Source organism: Mus musculus, chromosome 3 (genome assembly GCF_000001635.26).
Source record: "Mus musculus strain C57BL/6J chromosome 3, GRCm38.p6 C57BL/6J".
Lineage (NCBI taxonomy): Eukaryota > Metazoa > Chordata > Mammalia > Rodentia > Muridae > Mus > Mus musculus.
The window spans coordinates 120,620,856-120,638,574 of NC_000069.6; the positions used below are offsets into that span (position 1 = coordinate 120,620,856).

The 17,719-nt window shown below is 39.5% G+C and overlaps 1 long non-coding RNA gene across 1 annotated transcript in view; it reads right to left on the reverse strand.

Annotated features, from left to right (window-relative positions):
- Positions 1 to 17,719, reverse strand: part of 6530403H02Rik (RIKEN cDNA 6530403H02 gene) — a 432,399-nt gene that overhangs the window by 166,522 nt on the left and 248,158 nt on the right. The window contains exons 10-11 of the long non-coding RNA NR_130170.1: positions 15,788 to 15,890; positions 31 to 105 (exon numbers count right to left, since the gene is read on the reverse strand). This is a non-coding gene — a long non-coding RNA (RIKEN cDNA 6530403H02 gene). The remainder of the gene's footprint in view (positions 1 to 30; positions 106 to 15,787; positions 15,891 to 17,719) is intronic.

Below are 17,719 nucleotides of genomic sequence, written 5' to 3' on the forward strand. Positions count from 1 at the left end.
CTATAGGATAGAAGGAAAACTTTAAGGTACCTTCAGGAAAATCACTCATGTCAAATACTGTGTTCTTAGAGAGGATCGATTCTGATATTCCATTTTGTCTGTGTACTGTAACAAAACAGAATAGCAAAGTTAGGCTTCAGTTTGATTCACATTTATTTTCTCAAGCATTAAAGCCAAATATGTATTTCTTAACATCCTTGAATTGAGCCTTTGATTAATAATCTCAGTAAGAATATATTCTATTTATTTATCATCTCGTGTGTCAAAATACTTTCATATAAAGTATCTTAGCTGGTTCTCATAACCACCAAGGGACATGCTGTAAGCAGCTTTTCCCCAAGGCAATGGTGTCCCACACAGTCTACTAGATCTAGCTTATATCAGCAGCTTTCCTCCAAGGCAATAGTGCCCCACACAGCATACTAGAACTAACTCATACCAGTCAGCTAAAGCAAACTGTAATTGTTTTAGAAATTTTGCAAGATGATTGTTGACCACAGGTAATATTTAAAATGACTTTATAAGAACTATATATAATAAGCTAGGTGGTTTGTGATGAAGTGATACTAAAATGGTGATCATAATACTTGAGACACTTCACTTCTTCATGATTTTATTACATTTTACTGTTGTACATGCTCATGACTCTATACCCACTGTGCCTTTGCATTGGGAAAACTTCATAATACTTTACCAACTACATGCATAATGACATTTCACTTGCAGCTTGAAGTCAGCCCTGATAGGAGTATTTATATAACTAAAATTAGCAAACATCAGAAATCAAAACTTGATTTATTGTTCCTTTGACTGTGTGGATGAAAGAACATGCTAGAAAGATGTTACCAATGATGATGAAACTTCAGTGTGTATCAATGCTTGTAACCATTCAGTGTAAATGACAAAAAGGAAAAAAAAAAGAGAAAATATACTGTTTTAATGTTAAAGCTGTCATTACATTTGTGAATGCATTTATGTTATTGATGAGGTGTGATCCTAACATACACTTTTATTGTTTCACTTTGTCATAAGCATTGGCACAAATGCTCATACAACTCAGGTTTTCTTTTTTTTTTCATTTTTGTAATTGCAAATAGATTCTCCTCCCATACAATACATCCCAACCAGTTTTCCCTCTCTGTACTTGCCTCAGATTCCCTCTCCACCTCCCCTTTCCTCTTCAGAAAAGAGTAGACCTCCAAGAGATGACATCCAAACAGGACAAAATAAGATAGAATAAGTCAAGACAAAAGCCTGGGAAAGGCAACCCAATAGGAAAAAAGAGACCCAAGAGCAGTCAAAGAGTCAAAAATATACCCACTATTCCCACTGTTAAGAGTCCCACAAAAACACCAAACTGACAACCATAACATATATGCAGAGAAGACGTTGTAGATCCATGCAGGCCCTATGCTACTTTGGTCTCTGCGAGCCCAAGTGAGTCCAGTTCAATTGATTTGGTGGGCCATATTATCCTGCTGTCCTCCATCTCCTCTGCCTCCTACTATCCTACCATCTTCCCTGCCCATCCTTTACAAGATTTCCTGATCTCCAAAGGGAGAGACCTTACGAAGACCTCCAATTTAGACTGTCTCTTCAAATAATGTCTGGCTGTGGGTCTCTGCACCTGCTCCCATCTGCAGCCAGAAGAAGCCCCTTGGGTGATGACTGGCACCAATCTATAAGTATTACAGATATCATTAGGAATTCCTTGCCAATCATGTTATGTTCTACCCTAGGTCTCTGTCCTATCCAGACTCTGGTTCCTAGACATTCAAGCTATGTAGGGCACTGGCTCCCTCTCATGATATGGGCCTCAAGCTAAATCAAACATTGATTGGCTAGTCTCACAAGTTCTATGTCCCATTGCCCCAGCATATCTTGCAAGCAAGACAGATGTAGCTAGAGTTGTATCTAGGCTTCTTTTCCTATAGCCCGCAGATTGCTTAAGAGACTAGAATATAAGGATGAAGGCCCCATGCGAACACCAGCTTGACCTTTCTACATTCAATATGCTGTCCTCAGCAACTTGGCCCTGCTGTCAGAGAGCAACATTTCATTCTAGCATCATCCTGGGTTGTTCAGGGATCTCCATGGGACCCCAGTGGCCAACAGCTTAAACAAATGCCAACCCAGTCCTACCAATGGAAGCTTTGCCTAGCTACAAAAGATGACCAGTTCAGACTCCATATCCTCTATTACTAGAAGTCCTCCCTAAGGTTGCCCTCATAGATTGCAGGAGGTTAATACTGCACTAGATTTCCACAGCCCTCACATGCCCCCTCAATCTCAGTTATGACCCTCTACACTCTCTTCCTCTATCCTTTATCCCCCAGTTGCTGGTTCCTCTGGCTCCCATCACCATTTGCGCCAAGTCTACCCACAAAAATATATTCTATTCATCCTCCATAGTCTTCTTTTTCTCTTTCTTTCTTTCTTTCTTTCTTTCTTTCTGTTCTTTACACTATGACTTTCTGGTTTTTTTTTTCTTTTTTATATTGGATATTTTATTTACATTTCAAATGTTACCCCCCTTTCCCAGTTTTCCCTCCAGAACCCTCCATCCCATCCTCTCCCCCCCTGCTTCAATGAGAGTGCTCAACCACCCGCCCACCCACCCACCCACCCACCCGCCCACCCACTCCTGCCTCCATGCCCTGGCATTCCCCTACACTGGAGCATTGAGCCTTCCCCAGACCAAGGGTCTCTCCTCAGTGGAAGTTTTCTTTTTTATCTAACCATTTCTCTGGGTCTCTGGGTTGCAGCTGGATTGTCATTTACTTAAAAGCTAATAGCTATTTATTTATAAGTGAGTACACACTATATGTGTCTTTCTGGGTCTGGGTTACCTATTCAGGATGATTTTTATTTTGAGATTTATTGCTCGGAAAATTTCATGATGTCATCTTTTTCTACAATTGAGTAGTACTCCACCATATGTATGTACCACATTTTCTTTTTCCATTCTCACTTGAAGGATATCTAGGTTGTTTCCAGTTTCTCACTATTATGAATAAAGCTGTTATGAGTGTAGTTGTGCTAACTGCTTTCGCCTTCCTTCTCCTGGAAGTATATCTAGAGAAAGATTTTATTATAGTGTATAGAAGAATTCAAAGGACTTTGTGGAGAAAGTCAAGAAAATCATATAGAATAAAAATGAAAACACTACCCTTCTGGTCCCCACCAGCACCGGGGTAGCTTGGGTGCGGAGTTTGCTGACACCCGCAAGCTACCCACAGGACCCTCCATGGGATCTTAAGACCTCTGGTGAGTGGAACACAGCTGCTGCTCCAATCCAATCGTGCGGGACCTGAGACTGCATTAATTAGGGAAGCAGAAAACCCGGCCTGATCAGGGGCACAAGTCCCTTCCAATCCCCACCAGCACCAGGGTAGCTTGGGCCTGGAGGCTGCGGACACGCCTAAAGTATACACAGGGCCCTCCACGGGATCTTAAGACCTCTGTGAGTGGATCACAACTTATGCCAGGAGGCAGGTTCAAACTCCAGATATCTGGGCACCTTCCCTGCAAGAGGAGTACTCTGAACACTAAAACTCAGGAGAGAGCTAGGTCTGCTGAGGCTAACATAAACACCTGAGGAACAATATCTAACCAGAGACAATTACAACAACTAACTCCAGAGATTACAAGATGGCGAAAGGCAAACGTAAGAATCTTACTAACAGAAACCAAGACCACTCACCATCATCAAAATGAAGCACTCCCACCCCACCCAGTCCTGGGCACCCAAACACACCAGAAAAGATAGTCCCTGATTTAAAAACATATCTCATGATGATGGTAGAGGACATCAAGAAGGACTTTAATAACTCACTTAAAGAAATACAGGAGAACACTGCTAAACAGGTAAAAGAACTTAAAGAGGAAGCACAAAAATCCCTTAAAGAATTGCAGGAAAACATGAACAAAAAGGTGATGGAATTGAATAAAACCATCCAAGACCTAAAAAGGGAAGTAGACACAATAAAGAAAACCCAAACTGAGGCAACGCTGGAGATAGAAAACCTAGGAAAGAAATCTGGAACCATAGATGCAAGCATCAGCAACAGAATACAAGAGATGAGAGAGAATCTCAGATGCAGAAGATTCCATAGAGAACATCAGCACAACAATTAAAGAAAATACAAAATGCAAAAAGATCCTAAGTCAAAACATCCAGGAAATCCAGGACACAATGAGAAGACCAAACTTACAGATAATAGGAGTAGATGAGAATGAAGATTTTCAACTTAAAAGCCCAGAAAATATCTTCAACAAGATTATAGAAGAAAACTTCTATATAGAAGAGATGCCCATGAACATACAAGAAGCCTACAGAACTCCAAATAGACTGGAACAAAAAGGAAATTCCTCCAGACACATAATAATCAGAACAACAAATGCACTAAATAAAGATATAATATTAAAAGCAGTAAGGGTAAAAGGTCAAGTAACATATAAAGGCAGGCCTATCAGAATTACAACAGACTTTTCACCAGAGAATATGAAAGCCAGAAGATCCTGGACAGATGTTATACAGACCCTAAGAGAACACAAATGCCAGCCCAGGCTACTATACCCAGCAAAACTCTCAATTACCATAGATGGAGAAATGAAAGTATTCCACGACAAAACCAGATTCACACATTATCTTTCCACGAATCCAGCCCTTTAAAGGATAATAAGAGAAAAAAAATCAATACAAGGATGGAAACCACACCCTAAAAAAAGCAAGAAAGTAATCCCTCAACAAACCAAAAAGAAGACAGCCACAAGAACAGAATGCCAACTTTATAAACAAAAATAATAGGAAGCAACAATTACTTTTCCTTAATATCTCTTAATATCAATGGACTCAATTTCCCAATAAAATGACATAGACTAACAGACTGGCTACACAAACAGGACCCAACATTCTGCTGCTTAGAGGAAATCCATCTCAGGGAAAAAGACAGACACTACCTCAGAGTGAAAGGCTGGAAAACAATTTTCCAAGCAAACGGTCTGAAGAAACAACCTGGAGTAGCCATTCTAATATCGAATAAAATCGACTTCCAACACAAAGTTATCAAAAAAGACAAGGAGGGACACTTCATACTCATCAAAAGTAAAATCCCCCAAGAGGAACTCTCAATTCTGAATATCTATGCTCCAAATGCAAGGGCAGCCACATTCATTAAACTTTAGTAAAGCTCAAAGCACACATTGCACCTCACACAATAATAGTGGGAGACTTCAACACACCACTTTCATAAATGGACAGATCATGGAAACAGAAACTAAACAGGTACACAGAGAAACTAACAGAAGTGATGAAACAAATGGACTTAACAGATATCTACTACAGAGCATTTTATCCTAAAACAAAAGGATACACCTTCTTCTCAGCACCTCATGGTACATTCTCCAAAATTGACCATATAATTGGTCACAAAACAGGCCTCAACAGATACAAAAATATTGAAATCGTCCCATGCATCCATCCTATCAGACCACAATGGACTAAGGCTGATCTTCAATAACAACATAAATAATGGAAAGCCAACATTCACGTGGAAACTGAACAACACTCTTCTCAATGATACCTTGGTCAAGGAAGGAATACTGAAAGAAATTAAAGACTTTTTAGAGTTTAATGAAAATGACGCCACAACATACCCAAATTTATGGGACACTATGAAAGCATTTCTAAGAGGGAAACTCATAGCTCTGAGTGCCTCCAAAAAGAAACTAGAGAGAGTACACACTAGCAGCTTGACAACACACCTAAAAGCTCTAGAAAAAAAGGAAGCAAATTCACCCAAGAGGAGTAGACGGCAGGAAATAATCAAACTCAGGGGTGAAATCAACCAAGTGGAAACAAGAAGAACTATTCAAAGAATCAACCAAACAAGGAGCTGGTTCTTTGAGAAAATCAACAAGATAGATAAACCCTTAGCCAGACTCACTAGAGGGCACAGGGACAGCATCCTAATTAACAAAATCAGAAATGAAAAGGGAGACATAACAATAGATCCTGAAGAAATCCAAAACACCATCAGATCCTTCTACAAAAGTATATACTCAACAAAACCGGAAAACCTGGATGAAAGGGACAAATTTCTAGAGAGATACCAGGTACCAAAGTTAAACCAGGATCAAGTTAACTATCTAAACAGTCCCATATCCCCTAAAGAAATAGAAGAAATCATTAATAATCTCCCAACCAAAAAAAGCCCAGGACAAGATGGGTTTAGTGCAGAGTCCTATCAGATATTCAAAGAAGATCTAATTCCAGTTCTGCACAAACTATTCCACAAAATAGAAGTAGAAGGTACTCTACCCAACTCATTCTATGACGCCACAATTACTCTGATACCTAATCCACAGAAAGATCCAACAAAGATAGAGTACTTCAGACCAATTTCCCTTATGAATATCGATGTAAAAATACTCAATGAAATTCTCGCTATCTGAATCCAAGAACACATTAAAACAATCAACCATCCTGACCAAGTAGGTTTTATTCCAGGGATGCAAGGGATAGTTTAATATACGGAAATTCATCAATGTAATCCATTATATAAACAAACTCAAAGACAAAAACCACATGATCATCTCCTTAGATGGGGAGAAACATTTGACAAAATCCAACACCTGTTCATGATAAAAGCCTTGGAAAGATCAGGAATTCAAGGCCCATACCTAAACACGATAAATAAGCAATCTACAGCAAACCAGTAGCCAACATCAAAGTAAATGTTGAGAAGCTGGAAGCAATCCCACTAAAATCAGGGACTACACAAGGCTGCCCACTTTTCCCTACCTATTCAACATTGTACTTGAAGTCCTAGCCAGAGCAATTCGACAACAAAAGGAGAACAAAGGGATACAAATTGGAAAAGAAGAAGTCAAAATATTACTTTTTCAGATGATATAATAATATATATAAGTAACCCTAAAAATTCCACCAGAGAACTCCTAAACCTGATAAAGAGCTTCGGTGAAGTAACTGGATATAAAATTAACTCAAACAAGTCAATGGCCTTTCTCTACACAAAGGATAAACAGGCTGAGAAAGAAATTAGGGAAACAACACCCTTCTCAATAGTCACAAATAATATAAAATACCTTGGTGTGACTCCAACTAAGGAAGTGAAAGATCTGTATGATAAGAACTTCAAGACCCTGAAGAAAGAAATTAAAGAAGATCTCAGAAGATGGAAAGATCTCCCATGCTCATGGATTGGCAGGATCAACGTTGTAAAAATGGCTATCTTGCCAAAAGCAATCTACAGATTCAATGCATGAACCAAAATTCCAACTCAATTCTTTAACGAATTAGAAAGAGCAATCTGCAAATTCATCTGGAATAACAAAAAACCTAGGATAGCAAAAACTCTTCTCAAGGATAAAAGAACCTCTGGTGGAATTACCATGCCTGATCTAAAGCTTACTACAGAGCAATTGTGATAAAAACTGCATGGTACTGGTATAGTGACAGAAAAGTAGACCAATGGAATAGAATTGAAGACCCAGAAATGAACCCACACACGTATGGTCACTCGATCTTCGACAAGGGAGCTAAAACCATCCAGTGGAAAAAAGACAGCATTTTCAACAAATGGTGCTGGCACAACTGGTGGTTATCATGTAGAAGAATGTGAATTGATCCATTCCTATCTCCTTGTACTAAGGTCAAATCTAAGTGGATCAAGGAGCTCCACATAAAACCAGAGACACTGAAACTTATAGAAGAGAAAGTGGGGAAAAGCTTCGAAGATATTGGCACAGGGGAAAAATTCCTGAATAGAACAGCAATGGCTTGTGCTGTAAGATCGAGAATTGACAAATGGGACCTCATGAAACTGCAAAGCTTCTGTAAGGCAAAAGACACGGTCAATAAGACAAAACGGCCACCAACAGATTGGGAAAGGATCTTTACCTATCCTAAATCAGATAGAGGACAATATCCAATATATATAAAGAACTCAAGAAGGCGGACTCCAGAAAATCAAATAACCCCATTAAAAAATGGGGCTCAGAGCTAAACAAAGAATTCTCAACTGAGGAATACCGAATGGCTGAGAAACACCTGAAAAAATGTTCAGCATCTTTAATCATCAGGGAAATGCAAATCAAAACAACTCATGAGATTCCATTTCATCCCAGTCAGAATGGCTAAGATCAAAAATTCAGGTGACAGCAAATGCTGGCGAGGATGTGGAGAAAGAGGAACACTCCTCCACTGTTGGTGGGATTGCAAGCTTGTACAACCACTCTGGAAATCAGTCTAGTGGTTCCTCAGAAAACTGGACATGGTACTACTGGAGGATCCCGCAATACCTCTCCTGGGCATATATTCAGATGTTCCAACTAGTAACAAAGAAACATGCTCCACTATGTTCATGGCAGCCTTAGTTATAATAGCCAGAAGCTGGAAAGAACCCAGATGCCCCTCAACAGAGGAATGGATACAAAAAATGTGGTACATTTACACAATGGAGTACTACTCAGCTATTAAAAAGAATGAATTTATGAAATTCCTATGCAAATATTTGGACCTGGATGGCATCATCCTGAGTGAGGTAACCCAATCACAAAAGAACTCAAATGATATGTTCTCACTGATAAGTGGATATTAGCCCAGAAACTTAGAATAACCAAGATATAAGTTACAATTTGCAAAACACATGAAACTCAAGAAGAATGAAGACCAAAGTGTGGATACCTTGCCCCTTCTTAGAATTGGGAACAAAACTCCCATGGAAGAAGTTACAGAGACAAAGTTTGGAGCTGAGACAAAAGGATGGACCTTCTAGAGATTGCCATATCCAGGGATCCATCCCATAATCAGCCTCCAAAGGATGACACCATTGCATACACTAGCAAGCGTTTGCTGGAAGGACCCAGATATAGCTGTCTCTTGTGAGACTGTGCTGGGGCCTAGCAAACACATAAGGGATGCTCACAGTCAGCTATTGGATGGATGATATGTCCCCCAATGGAGGGGCTAGAGAAAATACCCAAGGAGCTAAAGGGATCTGCAACCCTATAGTTGGAACAACAGTATGAACTAACCAGTACCCCAGAGCTCTTGACTCTAGCTGCATATGTATCAAAAGATGGCCTAGTCGGCCATCACTGGAAAGAGAGTCCCATTGGACTTGCAAACTTTATATACCCCAGTACAGGGGAACGCCAGGGCCAAAAAATGGGAATGGGTGAGTAGGGGAGTGGGTGGGAGGGTATGGGGGACTTCTGGGATAGCATTGGAAATGTAAATGAGGAAAATACCTAATGAAAAAAAAATGAAAACCCTACCAGTAAAGAAAATTTAATAACATCTGAAATGAAAACAGATGGAAATTCTTGGGTCAATAACATAACTGAAAGTGGGGGTGGGAAGCATATCTAGGATGGGTCAGAGACCTGGGATAGGGGAGGCTCCCAAGAATCTAGGGTGTAACCTTAGCTAAGACTCACAGCAATGGGGATATGGAATCTGAAGAGGCCACTTTCTGTAGCTAAGCCAGAACCCTAGTGGAGCAATAGGGACACCAATGTAGCCACAAAATTGTGACCCAAAATTTATCCTGCCTACAAGAAATGGCAGGGACCAGGGATAGAGCAGAGAATCAGGAGATGGTCAAGCAATGGGTCCAACTAGAGACCCATCCCATAGGCAAACACAAATCCCTAACACTATTAATGATACTTTGTTTTGCTTGCAAACAGGAGTCTAGCAAGGCTGTCCTTTGACTCACACAAATATTGGGTGGAACTTGGGGACTCTTAAGGAAGATTTGAGGGAAGGTTTGGGAGTCCCTAAGGGGGTAAGATTAACCCATTAGAGTCAATTAACCTGGACCCTCAGGAGCTCTCAGAGACTGAATCACCAACCAAAGAAGATACATGGGCTGAACCTAGTCCCCACCCCCACCCCCACCTTCCACCCACACACACATATGTAGCAGATGTACAGGTAGGCCTTCATGTGGGTCCCAAACAACTGGGGCAGAGACTATACCTAAAAGCTGTTCCCTGTCTGTAGAACTCATTCCCCTAACTTGACTATCTTGTTTGTCTTCAGTGGGAGAAGAGCCTAGCTCTGGAGATACTTGATGTGCCAGGGTTGGAGGATACTCAAGGTAGACCTCTCTCAGAAGAGATGGGGAAGGGGGATGGAAGGAGAGACTCTTGGGAGAGTGGGGACAGGGACAGTGATCAGGATTTGAAGTGAATAAAACCTGTAAAAATAAATCAGCTTAATAAAGTAATATAGCTTAAATGAAATTTGTTGGAAGGACTCAAAGACATATTTGAATAGACTGAAGAAAGAATTGGTGAAGTTGAAAACAAGATAATACGAATTTTCATTCTTACTGTGTCCTGAAGAACACAACAAAATATATATTTTTTTAAAAAAATCAGCAAACTGAGGAACCTTGGGAAAACTAGCAAGGACTGTTTTAATCTGTGGAATTTCAAGAAGAGTAAAAAACTGGATCAAAGAGAATATCTCAGAAATAATGGGTGTTACCTTTCAAAATCTGATGAAATATGAATATACTCATCCAATAAACTGAATAAAAACTACTTATTACACACTTAAAGATGCACACACTGAGACACACTGTCATTAATAATAAACAGTTTAAAATTCTTAAGTACATAAATTGTTGGAAGTATATTCTCTTCTTGTGGGTTATGATTTAATATGACATGGATAAGAACTCCTGGACAGAAGTTGTATGTCTACAAAGAAGGATTGATTGATTTGAACTGCTGTGGTATGGAGAGGTTGGAAGGTTGCATGCCCAGAGTCTAATCATTTCTGAGCTGGCTTTAGCCCTCTGAGTTGTCCTTGGTCAACTCTAAACCCAAACTAACATGCTGTAACTAATACATAAAAAACCTTTGGGAATCTGTTAAATGAGCAAATCTCCAGCTTCCATCAACCAAAAGCTAAGAATGTTATCCGGTAGCATCTTGGGATGATAGAAAATCTTCCTCCATCTTGTTGTAACCACCCTTCTAATGTATGCAACAATGCGTTGTAAACTAGCTTTGATTGGATTTTTTTTTACTTCCTTTGTTCTGTAGAACTAAAAAGCATTCATGAAACTGCTTCCACATTGGAACATGGAATTTTTGAGGTACTCTATATCTACGTTTCCAGGTTGTTGTCACTCCAATTTGGTTCTAGAAGAAACTATATTTTATTTCCTTTAAGGTGAGAGCTATGTAGGTTGATTTGTTTGTTTTTTCCATCAACGATGGTATGCCTATAGTTTCCAAAGTGATGTACAAATTTAATACCATCACTACAACAATCCTTGTATGGCTTTATAGAAACAGAAAATGGAAGCTTAAAATTGATTTGGAATCTCAAGGGATCCTGAATAGGTGAAATGACCTTGAAAAAGAGCAAAGCAGAAGTACACACATGATGTTCCTGACCTCATGATGAAGGTACAGTAATCAGGACAAACTGGTGCAGGGGAGGCTATGGCTTAGTAGGTACAGACCAATGGCATAGAAGAAAACAGCCCAGAAATGGATATTTGCAAAGGTAATTTTTTTTAAGTGGCACCAAGACCATCTGTCACTATGCAACTTCTTTGTCAACTTGACTGTATTATTTTTCCTAGGAATGTATAATGTTTGTCAGGATCTCTCCAGAGATATTTAACTGGGGAGGAAGACATATTCTATACACTTAACATCATAGACCTGCATTGTTTAGATGTTATGCTGCACGTCATACATGTGTTAATACCATCCCATGGGCTGGGGGGGGGGGGTTGTCTCTGTGTGGTTTAGGCAATGAAGGGAAAATCCAGTGGAACTCGTGTTTCTTATTTGTCTCCTGTCTTGCTGTGTTTTGAAAAATAGCTGCATTGTGTCCTCCCTACCATGATGGACAGACACTTGAAGATGTGAACCCAAATAAACCCTTCTTCTAGCACATCAGAATTTTGTGAACAGTGAAGAAAAGTAACTCACACACCATTCAGGGAAGGAATAGCTTCTCTGAGCAATAACAGTAGGAAAATTATATTCATATGCAAGAGAATGAGTTCTGAACCTGACCTAATCCAGATACAAAAAGTAGCTCAAAATGAAGCAAAGCCCTAATTTTAAAGCCTACAGTTAACTTAAAAAGAAAACTCTCTTAAAAACAGGCAGAAAATCTTTTCTAAAATGCAATAATAATATATGTTTACTATAATACAAAAGTACAAGAAACAAAAGACAAAGCAATCAAATTGTGCTTCACAAGATCTACCAAGAGTAACAGACAAGCCACAGAATGGAAGAAAGTATTTGAAAGTCAGGGGATTAAGATCCATAACATTAGAGAAGTTGTAAAACTCAACATATAAGCAAACACTATAATCTAAAAGTCAGCACATGTGTTCAAAATATATTTTGCCAAAGATCTAAAAATTACCAGTAAGTGCCTGAAAAACTGCTCAACATGAATAGTCACTATGGAAATGTAAACAACTGTGAGATACAAGCTCCACCTATTATTGTGCATCCTATCAAATATATATATATGAATGTTGCAGAGGGTGTGGAGAAAGGAGACTTCTTTAACTGAAGATAAAATATAGTCATTCTTCATGGCAGTTCAACAGTTGCTGAAAAACTAAAAATATATCATTACATCATAGAGTAGTTCCACTCCTGGATGTACACCCAATGGAACTGAAAAGCAGAATCACAAAGAGAAATCTGCACATTTGTGTTTAAAGAAACATTAGCAGGTATAACGTGTAACTCTTTTTGGATCAACAGAAAACCACAAATGTGGCATGTACACACAATAAGATATTATTCAACATTAAAATGGAGTGCAGTTGATATGTAGTCACACTTGAGACAACCAGAGAAATAGTTTCATGAAGTTATGCCACTGCAAAGTGACAAGTGTTATATGATTGCACCTGTATAAAATATTACAGAGTCAGAACATAGAATTAATGGTGTCTTCTGGCAGGGTTGGGGTGAGAGTATGGGTGGTAGGGCAGAGAATAAGAAGTCATTGTTTAATAGAAATAGTTTCAGTTTTACATGTTGAAAGTTATGGAAATGAAAGATCATATTACATTATAAATGGACTTCATGTGATTTACTTGTGTGGTTTGCAGGCCCATAGGAGGAACAACAATATGAACCAACCAGTCCCCCCAGAGCTCTCAAGTACTAAACCACCAACGAAAGAGTACACATGGAGGGACCCATGGCTCCAGCCACATATGTAGCAGAGAGTGTCCTTTTGGGACATCAATGAGAGGAGAGGCCCTTGGTCGTGTGAAGGCTCAATGCCACAGTGTAGGGGAATGCCAGGACAGGGAAGCAGGAGTGGGAGGGTTAGTGAGTAAGGGGAGCGGGAATGGGACAGGGGTACTTTTAAAGGGGAAATGAGGAAAGGGAATAATATTTGAAATGTAAATAAAGAAAATATCTAATAAAATATTTTTAAAAATGTTACGTTTCATGTCATACATATATTTAAATTATTTATAAGTTGGCATGTACATATTAATAAATATGATTCATCATGGGATCTTCATACAAATGTATCTTTCTTCTTTGTTTCACTCCTCTCCTCCTAACTACCCTTCCCCATACCTGTTTCTCACTGCCTGTTCATTCTTCTCCCTCCAGTTAGTGCCAAATTCTGTTTTGATGTGCACGTATTCCACTCTCTACCCCCCACCTCCAGTAAGGATTCTTCCTTTCCTCTCATGAGCCACTTTCTAGATTCATGACCCCTCCCCCAAACACACACAAAATGATACATGCATGACCATCATAATGATAGAATAAAGATCATACTGTTAATTTTAATGACCATACTACAACTTGAAAACATTGTGGTCAACAGAGCAAAGCAATGTACATTAGACGGTGTTCTCTATCATGTTTGAAAACATACTCAGATTTGGAAACACAAGTGTGACACGGTGTGCCCGTCACTGCCCGTGATACTCATGGAGTCCAGCAGTTTGCTCAAGGTCTCAGAGAGAGAAGACAACTTAGTACCTCAAGATGCTTGCCCACTTCCTACACCCAGCCACAATTACTGTCCTTCCAAATTAAATCCTTGAGCCTGAATGAACCGACTTCCTGCCTTTCAAATCTACACATGCCTATTGCCCTTCACTTCACACTAGTGACATATAACCCCTCTGAGAACCATGGGCATGGCTTCCTAGGCCATCAGTGAGGGAAGAATTGCTCAAGTCCACACTGTTTTACTGTTAATGGAGCTTGACCATCAGGCAACAAGTAGGGACAATAGACAGGGCAATCAACTTTTATTCCTTCTATTGGTTTTTAAATTTCATTTTGTAACACTGAGTTTGTTTTAATATTTTATTAACTCCTTGAGAATTTGATGCAATATATTTTGATCATATTCACCTTCCACAACTCTTCCCAGAACCATCCCCATCTTCTACCCAACAAGCCTTGCATGCTCCAGCCTTGAATTTCTACCCCTGGTGGCATCTCAGTTCTATGCCTTGTGGCACACTGAGTTTCAAACATTCTCTACTCAAACTTCCACACAAATTGCTGGCATGTGAGACCATTCCAGTGAGCTATGAGCACACAACAGAGATACATCAGGCTGAAATGTGAGAGCTGTCTTTAACAACTGGATCCCAAATATTAAGAAACCTCACCAAAGTATTCCAAGCACAATTTTTCTTAACCTGGCTTATACTTCCTGTAAAAGAGTCTACTATCTTCCAAGTACCTCTTTCCTAGATAATCTGAAATTTATCTATTTAGGTTGGAGAGATGGCAACACAGGTAAGAGTGCTGGCAGCTCTTGCAGAGTTTGGCTCCTAACATCAGCATCATGTGGCTCACAGTTGCCTATAACTCAAGCTTCAAAAGATATGACACCATCTTCTGACCTTTGTAGTCACATGGAAGCACATGTGCACATCAATCCACAATCAATCTCTCTCTCTCTCTCTCTCTCTCTCTCTGTGTGTGTGTGTGTGTGTGTGTGTGTGTGTGTGTGTGTGTGTGTTTGTGTGTTTGTGTGTGTGTGTGTAAGGCAGCTCTTGCAGAGTTTGGCTCCTAACATCAGCATCATGTGGCTCACAGTTGCCTATAACTCAAGCTTCAAAAGATATGACACCATCTTCTGACCTTTGTAGTCACATGGAAGCACATGTGCACATCAATCCACAATCAATCTCTCTCTCTCTCTCTCTCTCTCTCTCTCTCTCTCTCTCTCTCTCTCTCTCTCTCTCTCTCTCTGTGTGTGTGTGTGTGTGTGTGTGTGTGTGTGTGTGTGTGTGTGTGTGTGAGATTAAGGGGACTGGAGAGTTGGCTCAGTGGTTAGAACATCTGTTGCTCTTAAAGACCCAGGTTCAGTCCATAGCAGCCACATGGTAGCTTACAACCATCCCTTACTACTGTTTCAGGAGATATCACTCCCTTTTCTGAGCTCCTCAGGCATCAGGTGTGCACGTTACACATATATCGCTTGTAGCTCCATTTCTCCAATCTCTGCCTTCATGATCACATTGTCTTTTCTTCCTAAATCCCTCTGTATCTTTCCTCCTATAACATATATGAAGACATTTAAGATTCACCCAGAAAATCCAGTAGAAGGTCTTTTTCTCCAGGAAGTTAAATTAGCCCCATCCTGTTCCCTAAAAGACAGTATTCAGGGATCTCAGGCATAGGATGTGGATAAATACATCATTTGGATTGTACTGAACATCACTGGACCAGAAAAAATAATTTTATCTCATAGTCTCATATCAATCACCTGAGGAACAAGGAGAGTTTTCTGTACTAGTTAATTCGGGATATTTTTTGAAGTCTGATGCTCTTCGTGACAGTATAATTAGGTAGACATTTATTCGAACAAACTGCAAAAATCAAGCACAAGAGAAAAAGATTAAACAATGCAAGAAATTATCCTGTTATTCATCCCCTAAAACATCAGGGTCCCATCAGTGCTCCCAGCACAGCAGCCACAGCCAGGCCTTTGAGATGCAGAGTAAATGTTTTGAAGTGTTCCTGGTTAGGAGGGAGTTTCTAATTTTAAAGCAAAATCTTTTTCAAAAATAACTGCGTATGATTCGCCTTCCTCTTTATAGTGATTTTTTTTCTTTACACAAAAGATTTTGGCTTCATTTCTGCCTTTTTGAAACAAAAATGAAGGAAGCCGGTGTGAAGGGTTCGTGGAGGGAAGGAGGAGGCAGGCTCTGTGAAGCTGCAGCCGGGGTGTGGCTGATCTGAGGGTGGCTGCTAGTATTACATTGTCTAAGATCCCAGGGAGAATTCAGCTGTGATCATGTACTCTCTGCTCTTCATCTGCAGTGTGTACAAAAGAAAGACTTATCATTTGCATATTGGAATTCCACGTGCATTTTTATGCATTTGTGAGTGTCTTCCATTTTCCTTCTCCAATTTGCTTTATAAAAATAGACCCCCTTCCTTGAGCTAAGGGTGGGAAAAAATCCTTGCACAAAATAATCTGATGTGTTTATATTTGAGTTTCTAAATATAATTCATACTATGTTCATCTATCATGGGCTCATTTATCATTTATTCTTTGTAGTGTGGTTACAATTACAACATTCTGGAAGAAAGGCAGCTTTTCTGACTCCTAAATGCCCCTGGGTCTTTCATGGCTCGCTGAGCAGTTATAAATGAAATACATTTAACTCAATGGGTTGGAGATTCCCGCAATGCAATTTCAGTTTACAGGTAAAGCTGGTTATCACTACAAGCTGATAAACTGTGCTGGCAGAGTCATTTACAAGGAACTGCTTCTATTTTTCGGCGCTCTTTATATTAACTCATAATTCCATAATACGGTTTGTAATTTACGTTTCTCATATTACAAGGATGGCTGTGACTTCACCCTTTCCTCACTCCTGGGACTCAAGTAACAGCAAGTTTTGTTTTGAAACATGGAGGGGGTATTGTCCCTTCTGTTGTTGCCATATAACTGACCCACTGCATATTCACTGAGAGTGGACCTAAGTGCCCTGCACCGGGCAGACAGCCATTATGAGCATCCTCCTGCATCTCCTTTTAAGTATCTACAGTTGTCGGTCCCAGGAGACCTGGAAAGCATTATATAGCCACACTGGAGGCACTTTCCTCTTTGTAAAAAGTTATCATTTTCTTCAAGTAGTTAACAAACTTCTTTTTTTCTGCATTTTTACAAATCGATAAAATTTTAGGTGTTTATTGTATATATCATGATGTTGAATATATATTATAGAATAGAAGACAAACAGTAAATAAATATCTTTCACATGGAAAGTAATTTAAAATTTAAGTTATGAAAGATAGTTGACAATAAGCCAAGGGTTAATTTTCATGCAACTTGAGAAAAGTCAAGACTTCATGTGTGAAAGCAATTAGTAAGATCTATCACATCATTGGGCTAGAAAAGAAAGACTGTATGGTCATGTCAGAGAGGGGAGAGTGGTGTTTGAAAAATATAACAGCTTTTTACATTTAAGAGAGAACTCAGCAGTAACTAGAGAGGCTTCCTTAACTTAATAAGGAGCGTCTATCAAAATCCACAATTAATCTTATACGTGGTGACAAAACCATGGATTCTTTCATTGCCATACCAGGCATTACACAAGCATACTCTCTGTCATCACTCTTTTCAATATCTTAGTTGATGCAGAAGTATAAGAGAAGCTAATAAAACATCTATAAATTTAGAAGGAAG